The sequence below is a fragment of the Lepidochelys olivacea genome, assembly GCF_965140295.1.
Source record: "Lepidochelys olivacea isolate rLepOli2 genome assembly, chromosome: 14".
Classification (NCBI taxonomy): domain Eukaryota; kingdom Metazoa; phylum Chordata; order Testudines; family Cheloniidae; genus Lepidochelys; species Lepidochelys olivacea.
Window position 1 is genome coordinate 38,501,037 of NC_140424.1, and position 17,753 is coordinate 38,518,789.

Consider the following 17,753-nt stretch of genomic DNA (forward strand, 5'->3'; position numbering starts at 1 on the left):
AGAATAATTCCAGTGCACCAATTGCAGGGCTTTATTTGATTGGGAAAGGAGAGTACCTTGCACAGTGTCAGGGTCTGACACCAGTTTGGGGTTATCCTTAAGCCCTATCCATAGCCCTAACCCATAACCAACAGGGACTTAAGTATAAGTTTTTCTTTAAACCTTCAATGGGGCCACTCATGTGTTTGGACCAGATCCTCAGCTGGTGTAAATTCTCAGAGATCTATTGACTTCAACAGAGCGATGACAATTTAAACCAGCTGAGAATTAGCCCCTTGGTTTTTCAGGAACCCATGTGTGATATGTTCATTTATTCAGAGAAACAAAACACAGCATGTTTAAAATGTATCCAGTCAAAACATCTGGAAGTCTAAACACCGAGTACTTTTGATGAGCTCTTTGTAAATGAGCGATGGAGTAAGACAGAGTCATAAACCATCTTTGCTAAATAATGTTTAATAACGAGTACTTATAAGAGAATCATGAAGTGGACAAAGACAATCATTAACAGGAAGAAGCACAATAATTTACATCCGTGATTGGTTATCTAGCTAGCTAACGTAATTCACAATTAAAGAGAAATCTGTCATTATGACTAAATGAGGTTGTGTGTTAGGAGAATAAATGATCCTATCTGTCTGTCTCTCTATCTAATCACATGATCTGTTTTTGTCCGTCATATATGTAATGTACAGAACCATGCACAAAGATGGTATTCTAATAGTAACAACTTCTGAGATCCTTTCTCAGCTTGGAAATGAGTAGATCTACATGGGATAGCATATGGAGCACCAGATCAGTGCATGTGACGGCACTTTTCCACTTACATCAAGGCTAGAACAAAATGATCCCAACCAAGTAACTTACACCAGTGTTCATGTCACTGCTGAGTGTAGCCCAGAGACTTTGGGCCAGAACCTCAGAAGTATTAAATTGGTGATGTGAATGTGTTTACTCTACATTGGTGCTGGTTCAGATGAGCTGGGATATCAGACCCTTACATTTCGGTCACACTCACTTTCTCCAGGAGTCTGTCAGCCAATTCTGGATCCTTGTGTAGACAAGCTCTTGGCCAAATCCTAATTTCTTTGAAGTGAGGGGCTAAACCTCAGTGACTTCAATGGGATCCAAACCTGGCCTCATTATCTCAAGTTGCAGAGTAGCAGCCGTGTTAGTCTGTATTCGCAAAAAGAAAAGGAGGACTTGTGGCACCTTAGAGACTAACCAATTTATTAGAGCATAAGCTTTCGTGAGCTACAGCTCACTTCCTCAGATGCATATCGTGGAAACTGCAGCAGGCTTTATATATACACAGAGAATATGAAACAATACCTATTCCCACCCCACTGTCCTGCTGGTAATAGCTTATCTAAAGTGATTTCCAGCACAAATCCAGGTTTTCTCACCCTCCACCCCCCCACACAAATTCACTCTCCTGCTGGTGATAGCCCATCCAAAGTGACAACTCTTTACACAATGTGCATGACAATCAAGCTGGGCTATTTCCTGCATAAATCCAGGTTCTCACATCCCCCCCACCCCCATACACACACAAACTCACTCTCCTGCTGGTAATAGCTCATCCAAACTGACCACTCTTCAAGTTAAAATCCAAGTTAAACCAGAACATCTGGGGGGGGGGGGGTAGGAAAAAACAAGAGGAAACAGGCTACCTTGCATAATGACTTAGCCACTCCAAGTCTCTATTTAAGCCTAAATTAATAGTATCCAATTTGCAAATGAATTCCAATTCAGCAGTTTCTCGCTGGAGTCTGGATTTGAAGTTTTTTTGTTTTAAGATAGCGACCTTCATGTCTGTGATCGCGTGACCAGAGAGATTGAAGTGTTCTCCGACTGGTTTATGAATGTTACAATTCTTGACATCTGATTTGTGTCCATTTATTCTTTTCCGTAGAGACTGTCCAGTTTGACCAATGTACATGGCAGAGGGGCATTGCTGGCACATGATGGCATATATCACATTGGTGGATGTGCAGGTGAATGAGCCTCTGATAGTGTGGCTGATGTTATCCACAGCCTCAGAAACAACTCTGACATCATAATCAAAAAGGCTGACAAAGGAGGTGCTGTTGTCGTCATGAATAGGTCGGAATATGAACAAGAGGCTGCTCGGCAGCTCTCCAACACGAGTTTCTACAAGCCATTACCCTCTGATCCCACTGAGAGTTACCAAAAGCAACTACAGCATTTGCTCAAGAAACTTCCTGAAAAAGCACAAGATCAAATCCGCACAGACACACCCCTGGAACCCCGACCTGGGATATTCTATCTACTACCCAAGATCCATAAACCTGGAAATCCTGGGCGCCCCATCATCTCAGGCATTGGCACCCTGACAGCAGGATTGTCTGGCTATGTAGACTCCCTCCTCAGGCCCTACGCTACCAGCACTCCCAGCTACCTTCGAGACACCACTGACTTCCTGAGGAAACTACAATCCATCGGTGATCTTCCTGATAACACCATCCTGGCCACTATGGATGTAGAAGCCCTCTACACCAACATTCCACACAAAGATGGACTACAAGCCGTCAAGAACACTATCCCCGATAATGTCACGGCTAACCTGGTGGCTGAACTTTGTGACTTTGTCCTTACCCATAACTACTTCACATTTGGGGACAATGTATACCTTCAGATCAGCGGCACTGCTATGGGTACCCGCATGGCCCCACAGTATGCCAACATTTTTATGGCTGATTTAGAACAACGCTTCCTCAGCTCTCGTCCCCTAAAGCCCCTACTCTACTTGCGCTATATTGATGACATCTTCATCATCTGGACCCATGGAAAAGAAGCCCTTGAGGAATTCCACCATGATTTCAACAATTTCCATCCCACCACCAACCTCAGCCTGGTCCAGTCCACACAAGAGATCCACTTCCTGGACACTACAGTGCTAATAAACAATGGTCACATAAACACCACCCTATACCGGAAACCTACTGACCGCTATTCCTACCTGCATGCCTCCAGCTTTCACCCTGACCACACCACACGATCCATCGTCTACAGCCAAGCTCTGCGATACAACCGCATTTGCTCCAACCCCTCAGACAGAGACAAACACCTACCAGATCTCTGTCAAGCTTTCTTACAACTACAATACCCACCTGCAGAAGTAAAGAAACAGATTGATAGAGCCAGAAGAGTTCCCAGAAGTTACCTACTACAGGACAGGCCTAACAAAGAAAATAACAGAACGCCACTAGCCGTCACCTTCAGCCCCCAACTAAAACCCCTCCAACGCATTATTAAGGATCTACAACCTATCCTAAAGGATGACCCAACACTCTCACAAATCTTGGGAGACAGGCCAGTCCTTGCCTACAGACAGCCCCGCAACCTGAAGCAAATACTCACCAACAACCACATACCACACAACAGAACCACTAACCCAGGAACTTATCCTTGCAACAAAGCCCGTTGCCAACTGTGCCCACATATCTATTCAGGGGACACCATCACAGGGCCTAATAACATCAGCCACACTATCAGAGGCTCATTCACCTGCACATCCACCAATGTGATATATGCCATCATGTGCCAGCAATGCCCCTCTGCCATGTACATTGGTCAAACTGGACAGTCTCTACGGAAAAGAATAAATGGACACAAATCAGATGTCAAGAATTGTAACATTCATAAACCAGTCGGAGAACACTTCAATCTCTCTGGTCACGCGATCACAGACATGAAGGTTGCTATCTTAAAACAAAAAAACTTCAAATCCAGACTCCAGCGAGAAACTGCTGAATTGGAATTCATTTGCAAATTGGATACTATTAATTTAGGCTTAAATAGAGACTTGGAGTGGCTAAGTCATTATGCAAGGTAGCCTGTTTCCTCTTGTTTTTTCCTACCCCCCCCCCCCCCCCAGATGTTCTGGTTTAACTTGGATTTTAACTTGAAGAGTGGTCAGTTTGGATGAGCTATTACCAGCAGGAGAGTGAGTTTGTGTGTGTATGGGGGTGGGGGGGATGTGAGAACCTGGATTTATGCAGGAAATAGCCCAGCTTGATTGTCATGCACATTGTGTAAAGAGTTGTCACTTTGGATGGGCTATCACCAGCAGGAGAGTGAATTTGTGTGGGGGGGTGGAGGGTGAGAAAACCTGGATTTGTGCTGGAAATCACTTTAGATAAGCTATTACCAGCAGGACAGTGGGGTGGGAATAGGTATTGTTTCATATTCTCTGTGTATATATAAAGCCTGCTGCAGTTTCCACGATATGCATCTGAGGAAGTGAGCTGTAGCTCACGAAAGCTTATGCTCTAATAAATTGGTTAGTCTCTAAGGTGCCACAAGTCCTCCTTTTCTTTTTATCTCAAGTTGGATTTTCTTTAGAAAACATTGGAAAAAGTTTCTCTTCCAAACAGTCTTTGCACCATAGCAAGAATGACACAGCTCTTACACAGAGAAGATGGGTGAGGTAATAACTTTAATTGGACAATCTTCTGTTGGTGAGAGGGACAAGCTTTTGATTTACACAGAGCTCTTCTTCAGGTTAAAATAATAAAAGACAGCTACCTGAGGCTCTTTCTCCCCTAAGACGTCATTCATAATACAATAATATCCCAACAGTATATACATAATCGAGTCAGGAGGAACTTAGCCACGCAGAAACTTCTTTTGCACCCTTTTATCACTATGGGGAGCAAACCTTCAGCTCACTCAGAAAATCCCATCAAAGGGATGACATATGAACACTCTCAGGAGAAGGCAAACATTGAAAATCCTGTCAAACTAAACTCTCACTGTCTCAACAGGCCTTCCCACCTGCAAACCCACCTGGAACAAAGAAACAAATAAAAGCAACAAACAACTCAGCAAAATTAAACTAAAAAACTGACAAACAAAAACCAAAGAACAAATGTGTTGATACCTCAGTCAGAGTTATTATCCTGACAAAGAAGAGCCAGAGAACCCACTAGGAACATTGCTATGGCTAGTGACTATCACATTGAATGGTGGTGTCTAGCAGTAGATAGATAGATAGATAGATAGATAGATTCTGATCTTAATTACATTGATGTAAACCTAGAGTAACTCCAATTTTCTTGGGTTAAATTTGTCTGGATTTTTATGAATGCAAATACCCAATTCTGCATAAAAAGATTGCAAAGTATGTTGTCATGAAGGCAATAATGTCATCAGATGATTCTATTTATAAAGAAACACAGAATGAACTCGCAATCAGTGGAGAAATATAGACATTATATTCTTGCTGAATAACCTCCAACCTATCAGTTTACTCAGTGCACCTTTCATTTCCTTGTTTCTCATGCTGTAGATGATCGGATTCATCATTGGGGGCAACACAGAATAGAGAACAGCCACCAAGAGATTCAGATCTGAGGTCGAGTTGGAGGTTGGTTTCAGGAAGGCAAAGGTGCCCGTGAAAAGGAATAAGGAGACCACAGTGAGGTGAGGGAGGCAGGTGGAGAGGGCTTTATGCTGGCCCTGCTTCGAAGGGATTTTCAGCACTGTTTTGTAGGTCTGAACATACGACACAATTATAAAAGCAAAGCAGATTAAACCTAAAAGCACGTGAAAAGAAATAACAACAATTTCCCTGAGATACGAGTCAGAGCAGGCAAGGTGGAGGAGCTGGGGGATTTCACAGAAGAACTGGTCCACCACGTTGCCTCCACAGAAGGATATTGCAAACGTGTTCCTGGTGTGCACTGCAGAGTAGAGAATAACACTGATCCAGGCACTGGCTGCCATTTGGACGAAAGCTCTCCTGTTCATTACTGTCTCCAAGGGCAATGGTTGGCAGATGGCGATGTATCAATCGTACGGCATGATGGTCAGTAAGGGAAAATTTGCTGAAGCAAAGAATAAGAAAAGAATGATTAGGGTATCTCATCCAGAATAAGAAATCAATTTTGTGTTCATGAGGGAATTGGCCATAGATTTGGGAATGGTGACAGAGATGGAATCAAAGTCTAGAATGGACAGATTCATCAGGAAGAAGTACATGGAGTTGTGAAGGTGGCGGTCAAGGGCTCTGGCTGTGATGATGAGAAGGTTCCCCAGCAGGGATATCAGGTAAAGCAGTAGAAACACCACTGCTTTGTAAAATCTGCAGCTCCCGAACATCAGAGAATCCCTGGAGAAAGAATTCGATCATGGAGGTTTGGTTGGACATTTTCTTCCTCAGTACACTGTGTGATGGCTGTGGAGGGAATGAGAAGGACAATGATCAGGACTAGAGTGACAGAGGGAATGGCCCTGTTTCTCCTTTCCCTAATATCTCATTCTAGGAATGTCAAAGGTACATAGAACTCATCACTTACAATGACTAGGTGTTCTTAGTGCTCCTCACCTCTGACAATCAATCAGTAATATTATCACACTTGTGTAACCTCCTTCATCACTTTACCCAATCTGAGGATTCGGCACAGGTGTGGCTTGATAAAATGCAGTATGAAGAATAAAATGCCAACACAGCCCCATGTCTTCTGTGTAAGTTCTGTACACCCATTTACACCATTTATACTCAGCCAGCAGCAGTGTGGAGCTAGGCCAGGAACTTTGGGTTCCACCCCGAGTCAGCTCCCGTGTGTCCTTGAACGAGGTCAGGATAGACAGGCTTTGGCTGCTTGGTTCAACTCTAAGCCAGGGTTTAAAGGGGCTCTTCTGTAAAAAACATTCTGTGTGCTGCCAACTTTACTGCTTATTCAATTGTTACCTCCACGCAACTATCCCCTTGAAAGAGAAATCACAGAGATGAGATCGAATCAATGAGTTTGAAATCAGTCTCTTATCAGGCAATATTAATGTTACCCAATTTATTTAACATTTACTGCTGGTTGGAAATTTTCAGCTGGGTTCTTTTTAATGGAGATTGTTTTTTCAGCTAAACAATACCACCACCACCAACATCAGATGTATTCTTTGGGTAGCAAATTATTACCCCACCTAGCAGTAACAATAGGAATTTTGAATCCTTGATTTTATCTTGGTTTCTCTTGAACTCCTTGGAAGGTGATTTTAGATGATGCTTCATGCAGCAGACATTCTTTTGCCCTGTGTCATCCTGGCATCTCCATTACCGGGCTCGGGAGGAGGGTAAGAGAGAATCCACTCTGCAGCCTGCAGAAGACTGCATTCTAATTCAAAAGTTTGTTACTTTTTGTCCTGATTTCCTTCCGCTCCTGGAAGGTGATAGCCGGAATTTTTTTTTGAAGCATGAATTCTGGATGACTTTTTCAAATGTTTGGGTGGAGAGAGCTTTTGTAGGTCACTCTCCCCTTGTCCCCGGTATCTCATAAAACCATTGCACTCATTGATGTGCTGTTCACACACCATTGCCCTCAATAGCCCCTCTGCGTACTTTGATGCGATCCTATCACATGCCTGGAAAATTACTTGGTTTTCTGATAGTTCTAAAATATTAAGGGATTCCCCAAAGTCAGAGCCAGGATTGGTAAAGGTCCCCAAAACACAACTGCAGCCTACCCTGCGTCAGTCAGATCCAGCGTCTTAATTATCTGTAATTGATTTAAAGTAAAACAAGAGGTCGATGCTCAGTCAACCCATGAAACTCTTTGCCAGGGGATGTTGTGAACGCCAAGACTATAACCGGGTTCAAAAAATAACTCTAGAAATTGATGAAGGAAAGGTCCATCAATGGCTATTAACCAGTATGGGTGGGAATGGTGTCCTTAGTCTCTGTTTGCCAGAAGCTGGAAATGGTCAAAGGGAGATGGATCACTTGATGAATACCTGTTCCGTTCATTCCCTCTGGAGAACCTGGCATTGGCCACTCTCGGCAGACAGGTTGCTTGTGCCTCTGTGAATCTTCCAGGGACAGAAGTGAGATGGAGAGTACACAAGAATTTATGAAAGAGTGATCTAGAAGCATTCCACAGTGTGGACAGACAGAAAGCAAAGTGGGGGATTCTTCCCCCCACCCCAGGCAGTACAATGAATATAGCCTCTGTTTCCTTCCACTGGAAGACACTTGCACACTTGCTGGGCCAAGACTGCTGCGTGGGACTGCGGGTGCTACAAGTGGCCAGCAGTGGGCCAGAAGGACGAGGACCGTGCAGGAGGTTTGCCAATAGAGGCAAAGAGAAGCCAAAAGCACCTGGCTTCCAAAAGAGCCAAGGAGAAGAAGGACACAATCCAACAAGAGAGACTGCTCTAGAGGTTCCTGGATGAAGAGAGGTGGAGCAGACAGCGGGACGGATTGCTCAGGGAGAGAATGCTGGGTATGTGGGCCAGCAGGGTGATTCATCCAGCTCCATGACAGAGCCTGCACCAATGCATGTGCCAGCTGCAATGTCTGCAGGTGCACAGGTACCTGTAGACAGGAGAGGGGAATGGTGTCCCTGGTCCTGGTTCACAATGGTTGGAGGGTGGAGTTTCTAGCAGGGCCAGTGAACAACATTATAAGTAGGGTTTGTTTTCCAAACTATTCACAGTTGTGTGTCTGAGAGAAAGATCCTCTAACCCCTGCCCAAGAGATGTACCCCTGTATCTGAGACCAGGGAGGTGGCAGAGCGCAGACTGGTTTATGACATATACAACATCTTTGCTGGTCAGCCCTGAACTGTGAATTCCATGATTCATCTTCTTCTGACACTTAATAGCTTTTCTATTTTGGCTGTAGTGATTCTTCAGACGCTCGGCCAAACGTCAATCCCGCTCCCACGTGGCACCTCAATTTCCCACTCTTTAAAGTGGGGATAATCCTGACCCACATTCAGAAAGTGGTTGATCTTCTCTATTTCTTCCCAGGATACAATTAACGTAGGCTTGAATAAAGACTGGGAGTGGATGCGTCCTTACACAAAGTAAAACTATTTCCCCATGTTTATTTCCCCTCCTACTGTTCTTGTAAAGTGCTGGAAATGGCGCACCTTGATTATCACTACAATAGGTCCCCCCGCCCCCCGCCCCGGCTCTCCTGCTGGTAATAGCTCACCTTACCTGATCACTCTTGTTACAGTCTGTATGGTAAAAAGAACAGGAGTACTTGTGGCACCTTAGAGACTAACAAATTGTTTCATGTTCTCTGTTGGAAAGTTATACTGTAAAATGGCTGCTAGGTGGCAGCATGTTGTAAGAGTGAGACATGGGCCACTATTTTCAAAAATGCCCATTAGATGGCAGCATCTCTTGAATACTAATTCGGGGTGGTGCAAGTACATGATAACTGGCCATCACCTTGGACAGGCATCTCCCAAAAATGAAAGCTGGTGTTTGTCCATGATCTAAAATATTTTCCACAAAGAATCATTAGACTAAAACATGATGTAGAATGGGACTTGTATAATTGCAACTCACAGTGGGCATTGTTAGCTATAACGCTTTGGAGACACAAAATGAACCAAGTGGGAAAAAGGTCAAAGTGGGACCATTTTGAAAAGCACGAAGAGCGAATACAAATATGAGAGAGCATTTACACTTTTTAAATCGAAGGGGAAGCCCATTTTCCGTCCCTTCAGGTAACTGCAGGTCTCTATGAGAAAGTCCCATTTCTGCAGAATGATGAAAGACAAGAACCTCAGTGGAACTGGAGTCTTGTCTGCCAAACCCTGAAGAGCTCTGTGTGTCGAAAACATGTCTCTCACCAGCAGAAGCTGGTCCAATAAAAGGTATTACCTCACCCACCTGGTCTCAAACCCTGAGAAATGAGTTCATCGACTCCAGTGTGAGCTGTCCTATGAATAGAGGTGAGCACCCAATTCCAAACTGCTGCTGCTTTGCATTTATATATCACCTTCCGAACCGGGGTATTAAAGTGCTTGAGTAATTAAGCATGAGCAATTTAAGATTCACCTTCTGTGAAGAATGTGGGAAGTATCTGTATTCATTTTTACGATACATCGTCTTTGTCAGGATGCTGGGCAAAGATAGGTAGGACAAATGTTAGGAGCTGGAGATCCCGGAACTGAAGCCAGGGGTCAGAGTCAGTATCAGGGTCAAGAGTCAAGCTGAGGATCAGAGCCGGAGGCAGAATCAGGAATTTTTTTCCCTTTCATTTCATTTGCTTACAGTTCTTGCCATTCCTTCCTTAGCTCACTTTTGATTAGGTGTTTAAATGCCAGTTTGCTTAAGGGGATCCCGAGGTCAACTTGTTTATGATTAATAACACTTTTTGCCAGCCAATTCGTTGCCTGCTATCCCTGTCTGCACCAGGATCCATGTGATAATGTTGGTTATATCCAGTTCCACCAGTCTGGCTGTTAGCAGTAATATATCATTAAGAAAATCATTTCTGCTGTCAGACTCACCACTGTAAGTTGCCTGCTGCAGCCCTGATAAAGAGTCAGACAGGATGGCCACAGCAGCTGGCCACACATCTAAAGCACGATTTAGTGCTAGCATAATCCCTGTGTATCTCAGCCATAAAGACGGATACAAAGTTAGCCATACAGCTTTCTTGAATCCGAGTGAGGGCACACAGGAAGCTGTTCCCACTCTGTTCTTTCCTCTTTGGAACCCTCTGTATGTATTTGTCAATAGTGTCCCCACTTATAGCAAATCAATATAATTGTGACATCTTGTCTATCATTTTTTTATTGATTTCATTATATAATTCCATGTCTTTCCCGACCGGGGGTGATTTTCTAATGATAGAGTATTTTCCCATAGCTATACATTTTGGTCTCTTTCAATCCCTTCTTTTCATGAAGATCAGCTATCCACTTCTGTACCCTATTTACATGGGGTATGTTGAGTTTTTGTCCAAACCGGTTAGCTTAGTGCTATCTTCACTATTATCTCATACTTTGGCCCAAAAAGGTTAAGTCTGGGAGCTTCGTTCTAAGAATTAGCAGCAGCTGATGGAAATGCGTATATCTGTAGTACAGAGATACAGTAATGAAGTCACCACCTGATATGCAATGCTTGTGTGTGGATATAATCTAGTTCAGATTTGTATTCATTGCTGACCCAAAGGCCGGGCATCCATACTCAATAACTAGTCTAATTAGTGCTCTGTATAGCATTGCCACCATTTTCATACCCACTCCCCAGGATGTTCCAAAGGCATTTGACTTTTGCACTTATCTAATATTTTCAATATGCTCCCTCCAAGTGAGCTTGTTATCAAATATCACACCTAAGAATTTGTAATGTCAGTATATTTATCTATTGGTCATATAGCTATAACTTTACATCTTTTTGGCTTTTCCATGTTGTGAGGATCATTCCCTTAGTTTTGTCTATGAGAATTTGAAGCCCCACCTCTTCCCCATTCTGCACTTCTCTTAAGTGCATCATCATTCTTTTGGTGGCACTTTCAAGGTTTCTGCTTTTGATCCATATGGCACAGTCAGCAAACATGATCCCTATTCCTATCCTCATCTCTTCAGGGCGATCATTTATCATGATGTTAAAGAGGGCTGGTGTAACTACACTGCTCTGTGGAGTTTCACTTGCAATTTACTATACGCTGGAGAAAGCTTTTCCTAATTGGACTTGTTCTTTTGCCTAAGAAGTTCCTTATCCATCTGTACATTCTTCCTATGTTACCCATTGAGACCACTTCATGAAGTAGTTCCTCTCTCCAGAACACATTGTAGGCTTTTTCTATGTCCAGGAATATTAGTATAATGAATTCTATGATTCTCATGCTTTTTTGTGCTTCTGTCTCTATCCTGACAACATGGTCAATCACACTCCCACCTTACTGGAGCCCACCTGTGTTTTATCTATAAACGTTCTTCTTTCTAGGTGTGCTACTGTCCTCTCCCTTACTATGCTTTCCATGGTTTTACTTAAGCCACACTAAAGTTTACATTTAAAATATCCACATCCTTCTCCCATCCCACCTCTTCATCTCATAATTATCCTTAATGTTCTTTTCTTCTCCCTAATTTGTAACCGCTGATATTTATCATTACTGACTTTTTGAAACATGGTGGCCAGAGTTTCTGTTTTTCTTTTGTTAGAGCTTATTACTCCATGCCCCGCAACTGGAAGACTTGGTGTTACGTGACTCTTACTCTTTATTCCATTCATTTCCCTAGTTTGTTTATATATAATCTTTGCTGTATTGGTATTTTTACTTACTTCCCCATGTTATGGTGTCCAGCTCTCTCTTTTTGCCCTTTTTATAGCCCTTTGTGAAACTACCTTACTTTTTTATATTTCATTAAGTCCATTATTTAAGGATTTTTTGCTGTCTTATATGACTTATTCCTTTCCCTAATTACCATTTCATATTCCCTGTTCCACCATGGTACACTTCCCCATCTTCAGGCAGTGTTGGCATCCTAGGAATAGCTAGGCTGGCTGTCTTTATGATTCCTTTATTAATATTACTACAGAATTCCTCAATATCTTCACAGATACATTACTTACTCACATATTGCTCACTTCTCTTTCCAAAGATTTTTCCAGTTTGCTTTTTTAAGATTCCAAGTGGGGATATCCTTTTCCTTGAGATGTAATTAATGTCAGGACCTGGTCACTAGCCATTCCCACCCCTCTGTCAATTTCACAGCTGCATTCACTCCCTATGGTCCCAGATCCAGACATGAGAAGCTTCCATCAGCTGTACTGAACCTGGTAGGTGCTCCATCACTTATTGCTAAATTATTCTCTTCAAAGATTTGCTCTGAACATTTTCCATGTTTTTCTTACTTCCCTGCAATCGGTTGTGACTATTCAGATCACCACAGACAATGAGTGGGCATGTGACACTTGCAATGAATTCTTTCAGGTCCATAGCCTCTAGTTTCCTGCATGGGTAATAAACATGATAAAGTCTTAGAGATGTAGAATTGTTTTGTATTGGTATCTCAATAGCATTATCCTTGATATTTAGCTTTCTAATCTCTACTTCAAGGTACTTCAGGTTCTCCTTAGTAAAAGGGTATCCATCCCCACCTTTTCCATTTCTCTATGATGTCCATATAGACCATATCCTGGGATTTTATAGTCTCATTTTTCTATTAGCCAAGTCTTGTATGCATATTAGATCAGGCTTTGTTTTCATATCAAAAATATTGGTCTTTAATTCCTACCCATGTGCTATTAAGCTGTGGGCATTCAAGCTGACAATCTGTTTCTGACCGTCCATAGTAGTTTCACTGAGGAAAGTCTGAAGTTGTTCCACTGACAGGTTGCTAGGCTGCAGCTTTAATTATAATTCTCATTTTCTGTTTTCTTTCCTGTTTGAGAACTACAATTGATTACATCAACCATTACTGCAATGAATCTCTTTTCATCCCAACGTTATTCATTCCCTCCCATTAATTTGTTGCAGGCTGTCAAGGTTCCTCCCCCACTCTGAACTCTAGGGTACAGATGTGGGGACCTGCATGAAAAACCTCCTAAGCTTATCTTTACCAGCTTAGGTCAAAACTTCCCCAAGGTACAAAATATTCCACCCGTTATCCTTGGACTGGCCGCTACCACCACCAAACTAATACTGGTTACTGGGGAAGAGCTGTTTGGACGCGTCCTTCCCCCCAAAATACTTCCCAAAACCTTGCACCCCACTTCCTGGACAAGGTTTGGTAAAAAGCCTCACCAATTTGCCTAGGTGACTACAGACCCAGACCCTTGGATCTTAAGAACAATGAACAATCCTCCCAACACTTGCACCCCCCCTTTCCTGGGAAATGTTGGATAAAAAGCCTCACCAATTTGCATAGGTGACCACAGACCCAAACCCTTGGATCTGAGAACAATGAAAAAGCATTCAGTTTTTTACAAGAAGACTTTTAATAAAAAATAGAAGTAAATAGAAATAAAGAAATCCCCCCTGTAAAATCAGGATGGTAGATATCTTACAGGGTAATTAGATTCAAAAACATAGAGAACCCCTCTAGGCAAAACCTTAAGTTACAAAAAAGATACACAGACAGAAATAGTTATTCTATTCAGCACAATTCTTTTCTCAGCCATTTAAAGAAATCATAATCTAACACATACCTAGCTAGATTACTTACTAAAAGTTCTAAGACTCCATTCCTGGTCTATACCTGGCAGAAAACCAGCATACAGACAGACACAGACCCTTTGTTTCTCTCCCTCCTCCCAGCTTTTGAAAGTATCTTGTCTCCTCATTGGTCATTTTGGTCAGGTGCCAGCGAGGTTACCTTTAGCTTCTTAACCCTTTACAGGTGAGAGGAGCTTTCCCCTGGCCAGGAGGGATTTCAAAGGGGTTTACCCTTCCCTTTATATTTATGACACGCCCCCCAAATCTCAGCTAGGGTGAAACACTGGCTGGGATTTCTTCCAGGAGCTCTAGGAAAAACAGAGTTAATAAGACACATGCATCTCTAAATATACTACCAAGTACATAAAGACTAACAATATTTTCCACATCTCAAGGACGATTTTAACCAGTTGATTCTGGGAAACTTTCACGGGAGAGTGCATCAGCCACTTTGTTAGAAGCTCCTGAGATGTGTTGGATGTCGAAATCAAAATCTTGGAGAGCTAAACTCCACCGAAGAAGTTTTTTGTTAGTTTCCTTGACGGTGTGAAGCCACTTCAGTGCAGCATGGTCGGTTTGCAGGTGGAAACGCCGTCCCCAAACATATGGGCGTAGCTTTTCCAGAGCATAGACAATGGCGTAACATTCTTTTTCAGTGACTGACCAGTTGCTTTCCCTCTCAGACAGTTTTTTGCTGAGAAACACTACAGGGTGGAATTCTTGATCAGGTCCTTTCTGCATTAAAACTGCTCCCACACCACGCTCGGACGCATCTGTGGTTACTAGGAACGGTTTGTCAAAGTCTGGGGGCCCTTAGTACAGGGTCAGACATGAGTGTCGCTTTAAGCTTGTTAAAGGCCTTCTGACACTTTTCAGTCCACTGAACAGCATTTGGCTGTTTCTTTTTGGTTAGGTCTGTCAGTGGGGCAGCGATTTGGCTGTAGTGCGGTACAAATCGTCTGTAATAACCGGCCAAGCCTAAGAAGGATTGAACCTGTTTCTTTGACTTTGGGACAGGCCACTTTTGGATAGCATCCCCTTTGGCCTGTAGGGGGCTGATAGTTCCTTGACCCACCTGGTGTCCAAGGTAAGTCACTCTGTTCAGGCCTATTTGACACTTCTTAGCCTTAACAGTTAGTCCTGCCTCCCTTATGCGCTCAAGGACTTTGTGTAGATGTTCCAGGTGGTCTGCCCAGGAATCCGAAAATATGGCCACATCGTCAAGGTAGGCGACTGCATATTCTCCTAATCCCGCTAGGAGACCATCTACAAGTCTTTGGAAAGTGGCGGGTGCATTTCGCAGCCCGAAAGGGAGTACATTAAATTCATACAGCCCGAGATGTGTGATGAAGGCTGACCTTTCCTTGGCAGATTCATCTAGCGATACCTGCCAGTACCCCTTGGTTAAGTCCAAGGTAGAGATGAACTGGGCCCGTCCCAGTTTCTCTATTAGTTCATCTGTGCGTGGCATTGGATAGTTGTCTGGGCGAGTTACAGCATTTAGCTTATGGTAGTCCACGCAAAAACGTATTTCCCCATCTGGTTTGGGAACTAGAACCACTGGAGATGCCCATGCACTTTCAGAGGGGCGGATTACACCCATCTGTAACATATCCTGGATCTCCCGTTCTATAGCAGTTTTAGCTTGAGGAGACACCCGGTAAGGTTGGACCCTAATTGGGTGAGCATTACCTGTGTCAATGGAGTGGTATGCCCGTTCAGTCAGTCCTGGGGTGGCTGAGAACGTTGGCGCGTAGCTAGTGCACAGCTCCTGGATCTGCTGTCGCTGCATACGCCCAAGGGTCATGGAGAGGTTCACCTCTTCCACACCACCAGCACATTTCCCTTCATAGTAGACACCTTTGGGCCACTCAGCGTCGTCTCCTCCCTGGGCTGTAAACTGACAAACCTTTAATTCTCTGGAATAAAAGGGCTTTAGAGAATTAATATGGTACACCTTAGGCTTCTGGTTGGAGGTGGGGAATGCTATGAGATAATTAACAGCTCCCAGGCGCTCCTGGACCATGAATGGCCCTTCCCACGATGCTTCCATTTTATGGGCCTGGAGCGCCTTTAAGACCATGACCTGGTCCCCTACTTTGAAGGAACGCTCTCTGGCATGTTTATCATACCAGACTTTTTGCTCTTTTTGAGCATCCTGTAAGTTTTCTTTAGCAAGGGCTAAAGAGGTTCGGAGGGTGTTTTGTAGGTTGGTTACAAAGTCCAGAATATTAGTTCCTGGAGAAGGTGTAAATCCCTCCCATTGCTGCTTCACCAACTGCAATGGCCCCTTAACTTCACGGCCATATACAAGTTCAAATGGGGAAAACCCTAAACTGGGATGTGGTACAGCTCTGTAGGCAAAGAGCAACTGCTGCAACACTAGGTCCCAATCATTGGAGTGCTCATTTACGAATTTACGTATCATGGCCCCCAAAGTTCCATTAAACTTCTCCACCATGCCATTTGTTTGATGATGGTAAGGAGTGGCAACCAAGTGATTTACCCCATGAGCTTCCCAAAGGTTTTTCATAGTTCCTGCCAGGAAATTAGTCCCTGCATCTGTGAGGATGTCGGAGGGCCAACCTACCCTGGCAAAAATGTCTGCTAGTGCCTGGCACACACTTTTAGCCCTGGTGTTGCTTAGAGCTACTGCTTCCGGCCATCGGGTGGCAAAATCCATGAAAGTCAGTATGTACTGCTTTCCTCTGGGTGTCTTTTTCGGAAAAGGACCCAGAATATCCACAGCTACTCGCTGAAATGGAACTTCAATGATGGGGAGTGGCTGGAGAGGGGCTTTGACCTGGTCTTGGGGTTTTCCCACTCTTTGGCACACCTCACAAGACTGGACATAGGTAGAAACATCCTTGCCCATTCCCTCCCAGTGGAATGACCCCCTCAAACGGTCTTTGGTCCTGTTCACCCCAGCATGGCCACTAGGGTGATCGTAGGCTAAGCTCAAGAGCTTGGCCCGGTATTTAGTTGGAACTACCAACTGTCTCTGAGGATGCCAGTCTTCCTGGTGTCCACCAGAAAGAGTTTCCTTGTATAAAAGTCCTCTTTCTATAACAAACCTGGATCGATTAGAAGAGCTGAGAGGCGGTGGGTTGCTCCGTGCCGCCGTTCAAGCTCTCTGGAGGCTTTCATCTGCTTTCTGTTTGGTCTGGAACTGTTCCCTTGATGCTGGAGACATCAGTTCCTCATGGGATTGTGGACCTAGGCTTGGTCCCTCTGGAAGCGATATAGGGGATGGAGCTGTTTCTGTTGACTGTGAACCGCTCTCCGCTGGTGCACTATGTTGGGATTCAGGCTCCGGCTGAGCCTCTTGTGTAGGGTTATCGGCTGCTGCCAGTTCAGGTTCAGTGGGGCCCTCTGGTGTTGAGGTTGCAAGTACTGGATTCAGTGCTGACACGGGGTCTGGTGTTGGTTGTTCATCTGGTTCCGGTTCTGGGACTGGTTCCGTCTGGGTCTCTGGGACTGGATCCACTACTGCTGTTGCAGACATTGGCCTGGGGTCCGGGTCCATCACCTCTGACCGGGTCCTGATAGAAGTTTCCGGAACAGAGCTAGGCCTCACGGCTTGTTTAGCCTGGCTGCGGGTGACCGTTCCCACCCTCTTGGCCTGCTTCACATGATTGGCCAAGTCTTCCCCCAACAGCATGGGGATGGGATAATCATCATAGACTGCAAAAGTCCACATTCCTGACCAGCCCTTGTACTGGACAGGCAACTTGGCTGTAGGCAAATTGAAAGAGTTGGACTTGAAGGGTTGAATCGTCACTTGGATCTCTGGGTTGATTAAATTGGGGTCCACTAAGGAAGC

General features: G+C 44.0%; 1 pseudogene across 1 annotated transcript; it reads right to left on the minus strand.

Annotated features, from left to right (window-relative positions):
• Positions 1 to 5,217: 5,217 nt before the first annotated feature.
• On the minus strand, positions 5,218 to 6,175 carry LOC311530985 (olfactory receptor 14A16-like; annotated as a pseudogene). The gene has a single exon. The product of its transcript is annotated as an olfactory receptor 14A16-like (transcript).
• Between the last annotated feature and the right edge of the window lie 11,578 nt (positions 6,176 to 17,753).